Below are 15,669 nucleotides of genomic sequence, written 5' to 3' on the forward strand. Positions count from 1 at the left end.
AGAAATTGGTTCTGGACTTCTCTTATGTACCCAAATAATATATTAAAAAATCAGAGCTACAATATAAATTGCAAGCACCAATTCACATAGTGACTGGACCACTATTAATCACCATGAAAACAAGTTAACCTTGGCTCAGTTTAAGAAACCTCTCTAGCATTGAATAGGTGGAATTCCATCTTGTCTCAACACTCTGAATGAGCTCGAGTTGACTTTGAGCTCTCAATTATTCATCAGAAGGTCGAACACTATGTTTAAACCAAGTGACAATCCTCTTAACCTTGTCAATGAGTGGGTTTATTTCAGGCACAGCCTCCATGGACCGAAATACAACTTAATTTAGAAAATGGGCAAAACATACAACATGCTTATGTTTCCCAAAAGCAATTTCCATGGCCTTCACCATGTTTGCAGCACCATCAGTGACTGCAGTGTGGAGCAGTTCTTTCTGAAGACCCCATTCATCAAAAACTTCAAGAACTTTTGTAGCAATGTAGTCAGATTTATGACTATTATCCAATTCAAATACCCCAATTGCTTGATTGTATTTCATTGGAGTCACTAAGATAGTGCAGAGTTATTCCAAGAAAGCTTTTACTTTGAAGTGTCTCAGTCCAAATGTCAGTTGTTATAGAAAAACTTGATAAAGAAGAAATTTTTTCTTTGAACAGCCGAGATGCCTCATCATATCTATCCATTATATATTTCTTAATCGTTTTTCTTGATGGCACTTTATATTGTGGTGATAGAGTTCTGAACATTTTGACAAAAGCTTCATTCTCTACAAGAGAAAAGGGCAGATATGCCTTGCATATTAAATGTACTATGTGGTTAGTAATTTGTCCATGCCTTTTCCCACCTTATTGTATAGCTGCCAGCATCCCAACCCCAAAAGACCGGCCTAAAGTAGCTTGTTTTGACCTACCTATTGACTTTGTTGTTGCAATTTAAGTGGATGGAGCTGCTAAAAATGAAGTTACATTTGGTTCTGTTGAAACTGTATGTGTATCATCCTCATCCTCATCCAATACCGAATCAGCAACAAGAGATCTTGGCAATGATTGTGTTGACTGTTTTCCCTTGGATGTTGATGGAGCAAATGAAGGGTGCATTTTTAGAATGTGGGCTTTCAGGTTACTTTTGTTCCCTGATGTTTCAACAATAAGCCCCCAAGTTTTGCATTTGGTATATTTTTTCTCATCTCGAGAAAAATAAACCCACCACTTCGACTTGGGTGGTGACATAGGCCTATCCTGATGTAATAGGAATGAGAGTAAACACAACATAAGTATTCAATACCTTTAGAAAGGTTTCTAATAACTTGAACTATACAGGTTTTGAATTGGAATAAGTTTGTTTGGGACTTAGTAACAGTAATAACAAATTCAAAAACATATATTTCTATACTACATTCTTCCCCCCAAAGAGTTCAAATAATTAGGAGGTCTAATAAAAGGTCTAATAATTAGACCCTTAAAAGGTATAATAATAGGAGGTTCTAATTCAAATAATTAGGAGGTCTTCTATTTCTAAAACTTCTTCTTGGATATGTATTTTGGTTTTCTTGTCCAGTAGTCTCTTGTCTAGGTTGTAAGCTATCGGCAGTAGTACTAGTTTCGTTTTCTTGGTTTTGGGTTGCTTGAGAATTATGGAAGTATTCAAGTTCAGGTTGGGAAGTTGGTAATTGAGAATTTTCATCATTTTCAGAATCGGTTTGTGGTTTCTCTTCCATCAGATAGCTTGACATGTGCATACTCAGCATTTCCATGTAGAAGTTGGACCTCTTCAACAAGTGGCTCATATTTAGATGTTAGATTGATTTTTTTCAAATAGACAGGGCCGGAATTGAGAAGCCAAGAAGGAGCTGAAACACCATTGTTTCCAGATCTACATGGGTGTAAGAAAATATGCTCAAGTTTGATTTGTTGCTGTGCAAAGTAATGTTCTTGTTGAGCTAAGAACATCTTCTAAAACTGACTCCCATTGATTTATTTCTAAATTAAGTGATTTCAATGCTAGCTCAATCGTTTTCCATAGAATACCATTATATCTTTCAACCAGTCCATTACCTGCTGGGTTGTAAGCAGTGGTTCTGCTAGTTGCAATTCCATGTGAGTTTAGATAATTTTTCAAGTCTTGACTCATAAATGATGTTCCTCTGTCTGAATGTATGTAACTAGGAACCCCAAACGTAGAAAACAAGGTTTTCAGTTTTGATTAAACTGTATATGATGACATGTCTGAGCATGGGAAAGCAAAAGGGAACCGTGAAAACTCATCTACTATTACCAATAGATAACGATTTCGACTTGATGAAGGCAGAAGGCCTTTGAAATCGATATTTAGCCATTCAAATGCAGAAGTGGCTTTAATCAGAGCCTCATTGTGTTTGAATAATTTGGGCTTGACAGCAGCACACACTTCGCAGGAGTTTGTTATGCATCTGATTTCATCAATTGAGTAGGGTAAGTTTTTACTCCGAACCCATTGGTACAAACACCTGGGTGGCAAAGAGACTCATGTAAATCAACTAATAGATTTTCCTGATATTTTTATTAAAGAACATACTCTAGACAGAGCATCAGCAGTCAGATTATCTTTGTCAGGTCTGTACAATATCGTAATGAAAACAAGACAGTTCCAGTTTCCACCTCATTATCTTTTCATTTTTCACTGTGCCATGATGGTTGTTATCAAACATAAAAGCTACCGACCTCTGATCAGTAATTAGCTTGAAATGTTTGCCAACCAAGTGGTGACACCATTTTCGCAGTGCTTCTACAACGGCTTGTGCTTCTTTTTCCACACTTTAATGTCTTTGTTCTGCTGGTGAAAGTATCCTCGAGAAGAATGCAACTGGACGGTTTGATTGAGTCAAAGTATCAGCAATGGTGCTCTCAGATGCATCAGTTTCCACAATGAATTATGCTTCAGGGTCAATGTAGCTTACTACAGATTCAATGATTTCACTTTTCATAGTTTCAAACGATTGTAACCCTGCTTTAGACAAGGGAAATGCAGTATGTGCAAGAGGAATCACCTTAGTGGCATAATCTGGTGTTAGTGATGCATAATGTGAAAACATACCAAGGGTCCTCCTCAGCAATGCAGTGTCTCTAGGCGGAGGTAAATTTTTCAGTGGTTCCAATCAGCTGGGGTCAGGCTTGATAATTTTGTTAGATATATGATAAGGCGTGATTATCGCCCAACAAGTTGATCAATTTCAATGAAAATGAAGACTTCTCATTATTGATAGTTAGTTTGTATTTGTTTGCAGCTTTGATAAACTTTTTCAAGTTTATATCATGTCGCTTGTGTGATTTGCCACAGATTGTAACATCATCAAGGTAAGCATAAGTGTCTTGTAGCTATTCAGACTATAACTTGGTCAATTACATGTTAGAAAAGTGCCCCTTTTTTCCACAATTATGACAAAAATTGTATTTTTAACTGGGCAGCTGACCCGAGGATGTCTCACATTACCACAAAAATATCAGTTTTCATTAGCAGCAGCTAATAAACAGTTTTCTAAATTATGTGATGTTGAATCAGCATTCTGATTCCTTGCTTAAGTATTTTCAGAAGAAGTTGCATTTAGTTGGGATGAAGATTTGAAAGCTAATGATTGTTCATATGCAAGTTCCAGGGATCTGGCTTCACAATATGCCTCTTCTAGTGTTAATGCAACATTCTCTAGTAAACGCTGGCGAATTGTAGGAGACTTCATTCCAGCAATAAATGTGTCACATACCTATCATCCCTATTTCTTTCAGCTGTCACAGCTTTAAACTCACAGTCCTTACTTAATAGTTTTAAGGCATGATGATAATGATCAATAGTCTCATCATGCTGTTGTTGACGTGCAGATAGTTTATGTCTCAAAAATATTTCATTTACAGGTTATACATAGATTCTCCTTAAAGTACATTACTTGAACTATACAGGTTTTGAATTGAAATGAGTTTGTTTGGAGACCTAGTAACAGTAATAACAAATCCAAAAACATATGTTGTTATACTACACCTGAACTCAAACACAATTTGATATTATTTTAGAAAGGCAAAAAAATAAATGAAGAAAATATAATAAAATTGAATCATATAAATAATGAATATACCAAATTATAGCTTATGTGGAAACTGAGAAGCGAGAACAAGTTAGTAACAATATAACATAACCTCCATGTCAATGTCGATTTGCAAACGCTGAGTGAAAACACTGAAAAGTGAAACCTGAAAACCACCGATATTATCAATAATATCGATATTCCCTCACTGATATGATATCGATATTTGGAAACGATATATCAAATGATACCAATATCGATATTCTGTTTCAATATCCCATCCCTAGAACTTATTGGTCCAATAAGATTCAAATTTCGTCTCAATCTCAAGTTTTGGTGGAATCACTTCCAGTGCTCCTGGTATCATAATTATTCAAAAATCACATGTAAAAATAGAAATATCATACATTTTATTCAATAAATATTTTTGAATAATTAATATAATATGTAATCACATATTGTCGCTTGGCAAACAATACCGCCTAACTGACATTCATGTAATTTTACAGGAGAGATATAAAACTTTTTACTTCTATCAAAATTGAAAAGTTATATGATTCAATGATTTCAATATCAATTGAAGACCACACTCCAAGAACGATCAAAGCATCAAATTCGAAATTGTTGAGGAGAGCAATTTGAAAGTTGCAACAGTCATCTTTCTTTTTTGCTAACTCTTGATACTTTTAAAGTGCTACATATATTTAATCTTATTATTTCAGTATAGTTTTATGAGAGGATGATCATGTTCAGCATGTTATTACTTTTATTAAAAAGAATATTGTCTCACCTGAACACATTTGACAATGCAAGAGCGATCAAAGTCCTCCCAAATGCCTTTTAAGGTTATGAATGAAATACAATTTATGAGCCTTAAAATTGCTTTCTGGTAGTTCAGAACCCACCTAAAGCTGTAGGTTTATTCATCTCTCATCATCATCCTTTCCATTACCCACGCACAAGCCTAGAATTTATGTGGGCATCATCCCCAGCAAAAAAAATTGCCTATTCACTCAATACTCTCAACTAACTTCAAAAATCATTAAAAAAGCAACAACTCACTTTTAAATTATGAAAAATACGTTAAAAGGACGAATAAGAGAGATTTTGACATGTAAGTAGGCTATATTATGAAAAAAATTAAAAGCAAACAATAGAAAATTATGTAGATTATTATAGAAAAGGCTTGCTAGATGGCAGAATCCAAAGTCAGGGCAGTGGACTGTAAATGATAATTGATATTAATACCTACAAAATAAATCTCTGGATTCTGTGCATAAAAAACTGATAGCATGAAGTGCTGGGAGTATGCCAATAAAAGACGAATTGAGTAAACAAGTTGAGATTTAATATCAATGAAATAATAGGCAGATGGCCACATACAAAAACAAATGAATGGAAATTGAATCAAATAAACATCTTTAGCTGAATCTTATCACAACTGTTAGAAAAGAAATAATTACAAAATGTTGAATGAATGTAAATTAATTATACTAATGACCATTGAAGACTGACAACAATTTATTGATAAGGTAATGTTAATGACACCTTAATTGAAAAAAATAGAAAATTTTAAATGATACAATAAAGTTAATGTTGAAAAATTCAATGTTACACAAGTTTAGAATCAACGTTACGTACATTGAAATAAATTGCATGTCTTGAATGAAATTAACACAAGTAAATCAGAAATAACAATGCTCTATATATTGAAATAGTTGAATGTCTTGATTGACACTAGTACAAATAACCTTAGAGTAATTGAATATCTCGGTCGACATTAATACGAGTAAGTAAGTTCAGAAGTGAAAATGCCTTGGTCGACATTAACATAAGTAAGTTCCAAAATCAATGTCATACACATTGAAATAGGCGTCGGTGGCCTTAAGATAACGCTTGTAAGCCAAGGGTAGCTATCAAATACAATGAAACAATTATTATTAATGTTGAGTACATTAATAGAGGCGACATAGGCCTTCAATGAAAACACTTGTAAGCCAAGAGTAGCTGTCAAATACAATGAAACAATTATTAATGTTGAGTACATTAATAGAGGCGACATAGGCCTTCAATGAAAACACTTGTAAGCCAAGGGTAGCTATCAAATACAATGAAATGATTATTAATGTTGAGTACATTAATAGAGGTGACATAGGCCTTCAATGAAAACACTTGTAAGCCAAGGGTAGCTATCAAACACAATGAAATAATTATTAATGTTGAGTACATTAATAGAGGCGACATTGGCCTTCAATGATTTGAATGTCAAGTTAGACATCAATACAAATAATTCAGATATGAAAATATTAATTTGAGGTTAGAAATTGAAATGCTTCACAAATAAGCCAACTAATAATTGAAAACGATAAGATGCTCAATAATACAATTATTATAACCTTGAAATAACGTAGGACAGTGCTCTCAATGAGACATACACTGTAACATATTGAATTCATGTACATAGGCTTGATTGCCGAATAAGTACGGACAATTAAGTGTTTTTAATTGCCGTAAAAGCTGAATAATAGCTACAAAAATAATATGAATTAATATTGAATTGTTTGAATACAAAATAAATTAGGAATAGAGAATAACGTGGTCCAGTTTTGACATGCTGTTAATTTTTTCATGAACAATTATGCAATACATGAGTAAAAAATGAAAATTGAATAAAAAGATTTATGTAACCTCAGTTAAATTTTGAAGAAAGAGATGCGGCCAGGCAGACAGGCAAGGAATCCACAGTACCCCAAGGAACAGCACATTCAGCAAACGACGACACACGACACACGATGGCCACGCGATGACGAAATGGAAGCATCAAACACAGCAGACAATTCCCCCAATGGGAATGTGAACAGGAACATGTAGAACTCCAAACAAATAATTCGAATTCCAAGTTGTGGAATTTTCAGATTGATTTCCAAACAGTAGATATGATGGAATTGAAAGTCTGAGTTTCAAGTGGTGAAGCCATGTTGTTAGAAAAAATGGCGAGAGACGCCAACACAATACTATGGAACTTTGACAGTCTATCAGCGTAAATACACAAAGAAATTGATAAATAATTGAATCACAGTTGATGAATACATTTGAAGAATTCATTTGAAGGAATATTTCACATTTAAAACGTTCAGTAAGCCACATGAATTTGGATGAAGAAAGGTAGACCAGAAGCGAATGTGCACTCACTGACTAGATGTGATCAAAAGACGAGAAGGCAAGCCAACGCTTTACCAACAAAGGAGAAGACGGAAATGCCCGACATGTAGGCAAACGTTCGCGACAATTTGATGAAAAAGTAGCAATTATCTTGAAAGTAAGATGCCTAAAGGACGAAATAAAATACCAAAAATTGAATGATAGAAATATTAAAATTGAAACAACGAATAATATTAGAAAACACAATCTTGAATATGTAACCGTGACTGTATTGAGTATCGAATATCAAGTATATATATCGAGTATTGAATATCAAACGAGTATTGAAGTGGAACAGTTCCAATAAATGCTTTGTCAGATTTTACACTAGATTTTGAATGTCCAAAAATAGAGTTCAAGTAGAATGAGGTAATCGTTCGTAATATTTTTGGTTTTCAGTGCTTAGGAAAACTTTTAAGTCTTGTAAGTCCTTGTATTTGTCCCTTGAAATTGGCAGTTTGTCACTATACAGCAATTTGGCTTCCTTATCTGTAGTCAGAAGTTGCCACATTTTTGGGGCTGTAATGATGATCCAGCTATTCAATAATCCATTGTAGGAGTTCCTGGCACTGATGGAACGGATAGATTCTTCAGATATCTCAATCTCCTTTATGGGTCTTGTTGGAAATGGAAGCTTATTTATGTAAAAATCTTTTAGATAATGTGTCCATTCAAAAACCATGTCTTGATTCACTTCGATTCCAATAGATTGATATCTGTTTATTAGTGTCATTTGCACAAATCCGGTTGAAATCAAACTTGATAGTTCCACGAGAACCAATCACAGATCCGTCTTTTCAAAAATGTCTTCTCTTATTGGTTCTTGTGGAATTAATCTCGATTGAAATTCAACAGGCTTTTGTGCAACTGGGCCTTGGGAATGTATCCCATATAGGTAAGTTGATAGTATCTGAACGGAAATACAGTGCTTTGATGTTGCCAGTTGAAAGTTTTCAAGAGCAGGGTGCATATTCTTATAAGTAAGATGAACTATCTTGATAGAAATATCGACAATTTTGCTAGGTCTTTCAACTGCTTCATTGTCCTAACTTTCGAAGTGTAAAAGTACTCTATTGGTCAGGATGTCTCTATGATACTCTTCCACAAAATACAGGGAATCCATGAATGAGGATGAATAAGTTCACCAAACACTGTTTTTGAAATTGAAAAATTTATTTCACACGTTGTACATCAATTCAAAAATGAATTGGCTACAACAATACCTCTTCAGAATAGTAATAGTTATCTGCAATCCCATAACAATATGGCGAAATATTCAAATGTATGAAAGATATGTATTTATATAGCACAATATATTATGAGAATATGATTAATGTGAAAAGCTATCATTATGATACAAACAATAAGTTTTTATATATTATTGGTACAAGTGCTATGAAATAATGAAAATTGATTTTTTCTACATTACAATAGTAGCAGCATATATAGACAATATTATCTGGAGTATATTATAATATTGGAAACAATAAAAAAATGCTAAGACGTTCAGCAATGTTTGAAATACATGAAAAATATCAAGGTTACCTCATTATTGAGGCAAAAACAATTAATGAGTATAATATATTGATTTGTCAATGATATGTACAATGAGTTCATCATCATAATGAAGTTTATAATGCACCTTCATGATTAAGATTAGATCAATATTAAAAAAGAGTTGAATGAATTATATGAAATATCAATAACTTGAACGAGATCTATATACTTGAATAACTGAAACTAAAAATGTAGTAACAATGAAGGAATGGGTATAGAAGAATAAATTCCTGCATTGCAGGCTTAAGAATAAAATGTAGTAATGATTCTCTGGTAAATATTCATTCATCACAATTATAGTATTTCATCTTCATTACTCATCGTTACAATCAGGAGACACAACATATTTTTTTAATTTTTAAATCACAGGGAATCCTCAGTTGTAACATTATTAATAAGTACCTAGAATAAGAACTATAGTGATTCTAGTAGCTAATTATTAATATCAACTCATTAACCAAGATAATATTACAACATCATAGACTATTTATATTGTCACATTCACACGTTTATAATTTTTTTAGAAATAGATAGCATCTCTTATGGTGCAAATAACATCAAAACAAAGAAGAAAATATATACAGATTATTTTTACTGTATTGCGACAGATTAAATATATATGTACAAATAATATACTTTGAACATCAACATTTACGTAGGTTTGTATTTTAAGTGATATGTATTGGACAATCAACAGTAGATTATTGGTTAACACTTTTTAAATCGGGCTTATTGTTCTAATATGATAATATTGATAACATGATTTGAAAAGCATCTGATCATTGACTCCCCATATCTGCATTCTTCGGTTGCTGTAACGGTAACTAATGCATGTTGTAATTTATTGATGTTCAATAAAGCCTTTTCAAAATTGTACTTTTAGTTTCCAAAAGTTTCATTTTAGTGCATCTAATAAATGTGTATTATTGTGACAGGTTCTTCTGAATTTGCACAAAAAATTATGTAGCCAACTGGCTAGATACACTTCTACTTTGGCCTTACTTTAATCAATGAGTAATGGTCAGACTCATAGGCAATACGGTAGATGATTTTCTTAAAAGGGAAATTCCATCATACATGTATCTTGCATGATGCAACACATTTACAAAAGACGTCATATGAATTGGATATTAGCCTATTTGAATACATATGGAATAGCAGTTCCAATAACAGAAATAGCTGGAATTAATAATATTGTGAACAATAATGGTTATAAAAGAAAAATTATACCTCTCATAATACATCAAATCCAATCAAATTCCACTTACTGATACCTTGCGCGCCAGGATGAGAAGCATCCTAAGCACTCCAACGGTATGAACTTGGAAGCTCACTGCCAAGTCCCTCCTTTCTCGCATTCACATTCATTAAGGTATATCAACATTTTTGTCTCTACGCCCCTCTTAGCCCATATCATCTAATTCTAATCCTCTCAAAAATGATAAATTCTCCTAACCTCAATAATCTAATTCTAATTCTCTTAAAAATAATTTTTTCTACAAAACTATAATCATGATTGAATTTGTTTAAATATTCATGTCAGTTTTAGCGTCCAATCCTCTTTTGATACATCTGTATATCAAATGTTTATTTGAGGAAATAATATTTACATAATTGAAAAACATAGGACTAATACAGAACTGATTTTTGAAATAATTATTAACATTTCAGTGTAGGTTTGATTGTTTTATTACATTCAAAATATTAATCTGATATCTAATATTCTAATAATAATCTAATATTCAAATGAAAAACTAATCTATATATTTACACAATCTCTATTTTAAAAATATGAGCTCTCACATGAAGAATAAAGTTATCTGACAGTATAATGATATTATAAAAATGATTATATAACCTCTCATTTTAAGAGTAGAAACATTATCATTCATTAGTAGTCCATGACAGCCTAACATAGTCTATATTTACAATAAGTTGCTTATTTCAGGTAAGTCCCACTTAAAGCTGTAGCCTAACTCTTTCAAATTGTATAAATTATCAAATGGCTGCTATCAATCTTCTCAAGTCCTGATGTATCAGAGGACTTCTCTTTCAAATCATCAAAGACTTCCCACTTTTCGTTGAGCCGAAAGCAGTTTGCTTTGTGGTGACCAATTGACGTCACTTCAGATCCTATACCCTGAAATCCGACTACACCCCATAGATGATAAATTACATTCTGAAGGTGCAGTTGTTTGGGAAGATATCTCAATCTAAACGAACACTGAGATAATCTCTCTATATTGTCTTCTGTTATGTCCAGAACGAGATGGGTTTTCAGGAGATTAACTTTGACTTCACGGCTTCCACTACATAACGGGTGATTTGAAATTTCCGGATCCATTATTTTGTTCACACTCGTTTCAAAGTTACCTACTGGTAACATTTCGAAACAGCCTGTTGCTTGGACCTTTAGTAAATAATGCTCGATGAATTTCGCAGATTCCATTCTTTGGTCAGGTTGCCTTGGACAGGTTGGCGAAGTGTATTTACGATTCTTGTAACCCGCTGGGAGCTCTCTCAGCACTAGAGGAATCATTACTGATGACACATTGCATTCAGCATGAATAGTATAGATCCCTAGGCTTTCGGTAATGTTTTCCATTTGAGAAAGGATTTTTGCCATTTTTCTGTATGTAGAAGCACTGATTCCTTTCTTTACGATTTCAATGATCATCTCCCCCAATGGCCATTCATTAGCAGCTTCTTCTACTACATTTTTGAAAAGGGTACTGTCACAATAAGAAGATGTAAGTATTTGCAAAATGGAATCAAAGGCACACGTGTTTGTTAATACATACAGCTTTCCATCAATTTTCAAAGGTGAAAGGGTTAATATGTTTCCATTTTTTAAAACACCGATTGGTATGTTTGGTTTTTTGGTCCTCAGGTCTACATGTGACCAATCACTGTTTCGTTCGAGATGTGATTTTCTTTTTCTCGTCTTAACTAGTGCTAAACCTCGTCAATTCTCAACATGTTTGAACGACAATCTTCTATGTTGCTCTTCGTTACTGAGGTTTGAACATGAAGAGCATATGAGATTATCATCCTCTTTGGTGTTATTTTCACATTTACCGTTACCAATAGAGCATTTATCATATTCTCTCGATTCCTCAATTTCTTGTGAGGGAATGTCCTCTCCCTTTCTCTTCAATTCCTTTGGCCCTGATAAAGCTGGTATGTATGTGAGGAGGAAATCATCCAATCAAGCTGGTAAATTTCCTCTTTGAAAAATTCTGTTTTTCAAATTGTTAAAATTACCTTCACTAGCTGTGCTGCTCGCGGTTACCTCTCCAATTCCAAAGTGTGGAACCATTATTGCAGTCCATAGAGGTATTGTTTTTGAGACATTCAGTATATTCACAACCAATTTCGGAAGAAATTGTTGATTCCCTCGAGATCCCTCTCTATTTTTTTCCACACGTTCCACTATCGTTTGCACCCAAACTCTAAACCCAGCACCATACTTTGATTTCTTCCACTCCTGACTTTCAAATTTCTCTCCTTAAACTTTTTCTACTTAATTTTCTTCTTTTACTCTTCCCATTTCCTCTTCTTCAGTACACTCCTCTAATAACAAGTGATCAGCAATTCCACCAATTCTTTGTAGCAAGTATGACTTGCTCTCTTCACATGGAGTTGGGGCTCCTGTTTCAACTTCATCTCCTTCCGTTTACGAGAGGCAAACTGTTGAGATACACTTCAAAATTTGTCTCAAGTCCTTCAAATCCGTACATTGGAGAGCAAGAGCCAATGACTTTAAATAAAAATGTCTTGTTCTTCTCAGCAGCCCTTTTAAACTGCTGAACATAAAGAAAAGTTTCATTGTATGAGCCACATCATACCTGATAAAACAAGCAGGTAGAGGAATAGAGTCAGTCCATCGTTTCTTCCTTTAATATGATCTCACATTTATTGAGATACACTTCCAACGATCTCATATTGGTGAATGCCTGAATACAAGCATTAGACTTTACCTATCACTATTATTGATATAGAACTATGACTATGGATATAGAACTATATTTTTTTTCGTAAAAACTGTGCTTGTACAAAATTTATCCGTGTTCAAGAATGATTCAATATATGTTCACCATTGCATTCAGTCCAGAACATCAGAATAAATGTCATGCACTTGACTTATGTGGTTGATTATCCAAGAATTTCCCATAATATCACTATAACTGTAATAAAACTTTGGAATTCCTTTTCGTGAAAACTGTGCTTGTACAAAATTCATTCGTGATCAGGAATGATTCTATATAATTATGTTCATCATTGCATTAAGTGCAGAATAACAGTGCATTAAGTGCAGAATAACAGGAGAAATGCAATGCATTTGACTTTTGTGGTTGATTTTTTAAGAATTCCCCATAGTATCACTATAACTGGAATTAAACTTTGGAATTTTTTTCGAGAAAACTGTGCTTGTACAAAATTAATTCGAGATCAGAAATGATACTATATATGTTCATCATTGCATTCAGTCCAGAATAACAGGAGAAATGCCATGTACTTGACTTTTGTGGTTGATTATTCAAGAATTCCCATAGTATCACTATTACAAATATTCAACTTTGAAATTTTCCCATGAAAACTGGGCTTGCATATTTCATTTGTGGTTGAAGATGTTTCAATAGATCATGTTCTCGACTTGAATACAGTATTTTATTCATTCAAAGTAATACAAATCATACTATCACGCCTGCATATACCGCCTGCATGAGCGGCTGTAGCGTAGCTGGCAGGTAGCCAGCATAGGGAAATAATCAATGATATGTATGACCTTTACTCCATCTTCAAAAGCGTCTAAAAAAAAACCGGTGCTTGTACAAAATTCGTAGTTTATTGTTAATTTTTTTCGGATTTTTTCTGACATGTGCACTACAAATTCACACTTCCAGCATAGGGAAATAAGCATTGGAAAATGACCTTGACAGCAACTTCAAATGCTTGTAAAAAAAACTGGTGCTTGTACAAAATTTAATTTTTGGATATTCTGCTGACACAAAATTCGTAGTTTATTGTCAATTTTTTTCGGGCTTGTGCACTACAAGTTCACGGAGCCAACTTAACATTCGATTCTGTGCCAGAAAATGTTTGCTTAATGTTGGAAACCTTATCTATCAATTAGCCTACTTCAGTTATCTATGAATGCAAAGATACATAATTAAGTAGTCTTACCTGATTGAATTTCACAAATTAATAGAGTTGTATTTGGATAACAGCGCTAATCACCATCCAACTTACTGCAGCCTAAGCCTGGAGATCACTATAGATAGGCGGAGTTGTTTCTTACTAGTCGGTTTGTGTAGTTAGGCGGTTCTGTTTTACGCGATTGTGGCACGATCTGTTGGATTTTTTCAGTAAACATGACTCTCAGTCGATGCGTCATGTTCGCCTGAATCCATTGATACCAGAAAGTCAATTTCAAAAAAAATTGTTAGGCGGTAGCCTATTGTTCGCCAAGTGACAATATTATGATTTGAATAGCAATAAAAAACTAGAATAGAAAATCTCATGAAAATTGCAAAAATATGATGAGATAATTAATTATTTCAATGATATTCATTAGTTAAAATAAATGAGAATGTTATATCATTCATTACTAGTTATTGTTTTCAACAAATTTGAAGGTTAGTGGAAATTAATCAAGTAGGCATTATTACAAATTGACAAAAAAAACAGATCAGTGATTGGTCAATAATTTCAAATGCTTTGAAAGCGGTAAATTCAAATAGGTACCCTACTACAAAGCTGTTGATAAAACTCTACATTTACAGCAAAATTTGTTTATTAAAACTGTTTCATCATAGCCAAGTATTATTTGAATCTATTATATAAGAGCAAAATGGCACTGATTCATCATTCACCATGAAGAGAACTGAAAATCTAATGGACCAAATACGTTAAATTTTTCAGGTAATAATAAATAATAATAATAAAGCTATGTTTCTGGTACGTTTCTGGTTGACATTAAATAGATTTTACATATTCACAATAGTTATTATTCAGGTTAAAGAATATTCCTTTTTGTGTGAGTCCATGTAATATTATAATCTGCTCACTATCAGGCTCCACAATTTTCTATCCCTGGCAGTTGTTGCCCAGGCATGCCCCACTTGCTGACAGAGTTCGTCCCTCCATCTGGTATTTGGCTGTCCTCTCTTTCTGATTCTGTCTCTAGGAATCCACGCTTTGCACATCCTGGTCCATCGTTCGTGAGACATTCTTGCAACATGCCCTGCTCACTTCCACTTTTTTATATGTGCCTCCTTCTGTAGATATTTTGTCCTCACTCTTCTTAATATATCTGTGTTCCTAACTCTTTGATTCAACCTAATCCCTAGAATGCTGTGCATCATTCTTGTTTCGAGCTTCTTATCCAGTACCTCTGTAAGCGACCAAGTTTGGGAACCATACAATATAGCAGGTATTTGCAGGTATATTCAGTTAATTTTCTAGATTAGCATCAAGAACGGATTTGAGAAATTCTCCAAAGATTTGCTGAAAATCTGCTTTTTTCCAGCGTTTTCAAGAGCAAATTGACAAATACACAGGCTCAGCAAAGGTTTAAAATTGTTGAATTCGAAGTGTTTCGAAATGACCTCAAAGGTGCACCCAAAATCGGCGGTTTTTATTGTGCTTTTCCCTGCGTTTTCTTAGAGAATTCTCAGGCCTAGGAACTAAGGAACTAATCATACACTCTTCTAAAGTTTTGTAAAAATTTTCCCACGCATCATCAACATTAGGCGAGTTAAAGATATTTAACCAATCACATAAACGCAATCTATCATTCAGCTTTGTATAACATATTTTTCTTGCATTTCGTTCTTCGCCAA

At 33.7% G+C, this 15,669-nt stretch overlaps 1 protein-coding gene across 1 annotated transcript in view; it reads right to left on the minus strand.

The window, feature by feature from the left end:
• The window catches only part of LOC120351955, a 56,020-nt gene extending 41,932 nt beyond the window's left edge, over window positions 1-14,088 (minus strand). Inside the window, exon 1 of the transcript XR_005571656.1 lies at window positions 14,012-14,088. The gene's annotated coding sequence lies outside the window, so the exon portion shown is untranslated. The remainder of the gene's footprint in view (window positions 1-14,011) is intronic.
• Between the last annotated feature and the right edge of the window lie 1,581 nt (window positions 14,089-15,669).

This window comes from Nilaparvata lugens, chromosome 6 (genome assembly GCF_014356525.2).
Source record: "Nilaparvata lugens isolate BPH chromosome 6, ASM1435652v1, whole genome shotgun sequence".
In the NCBI taxonomy this organism is placed as follows: domain Eukaryota; kingdom Metazoa; phylum Arthropoda; class Insecta; order Hemiptera; family Delphacidae; genus Nilaparvata; species Nilaparvata lugens.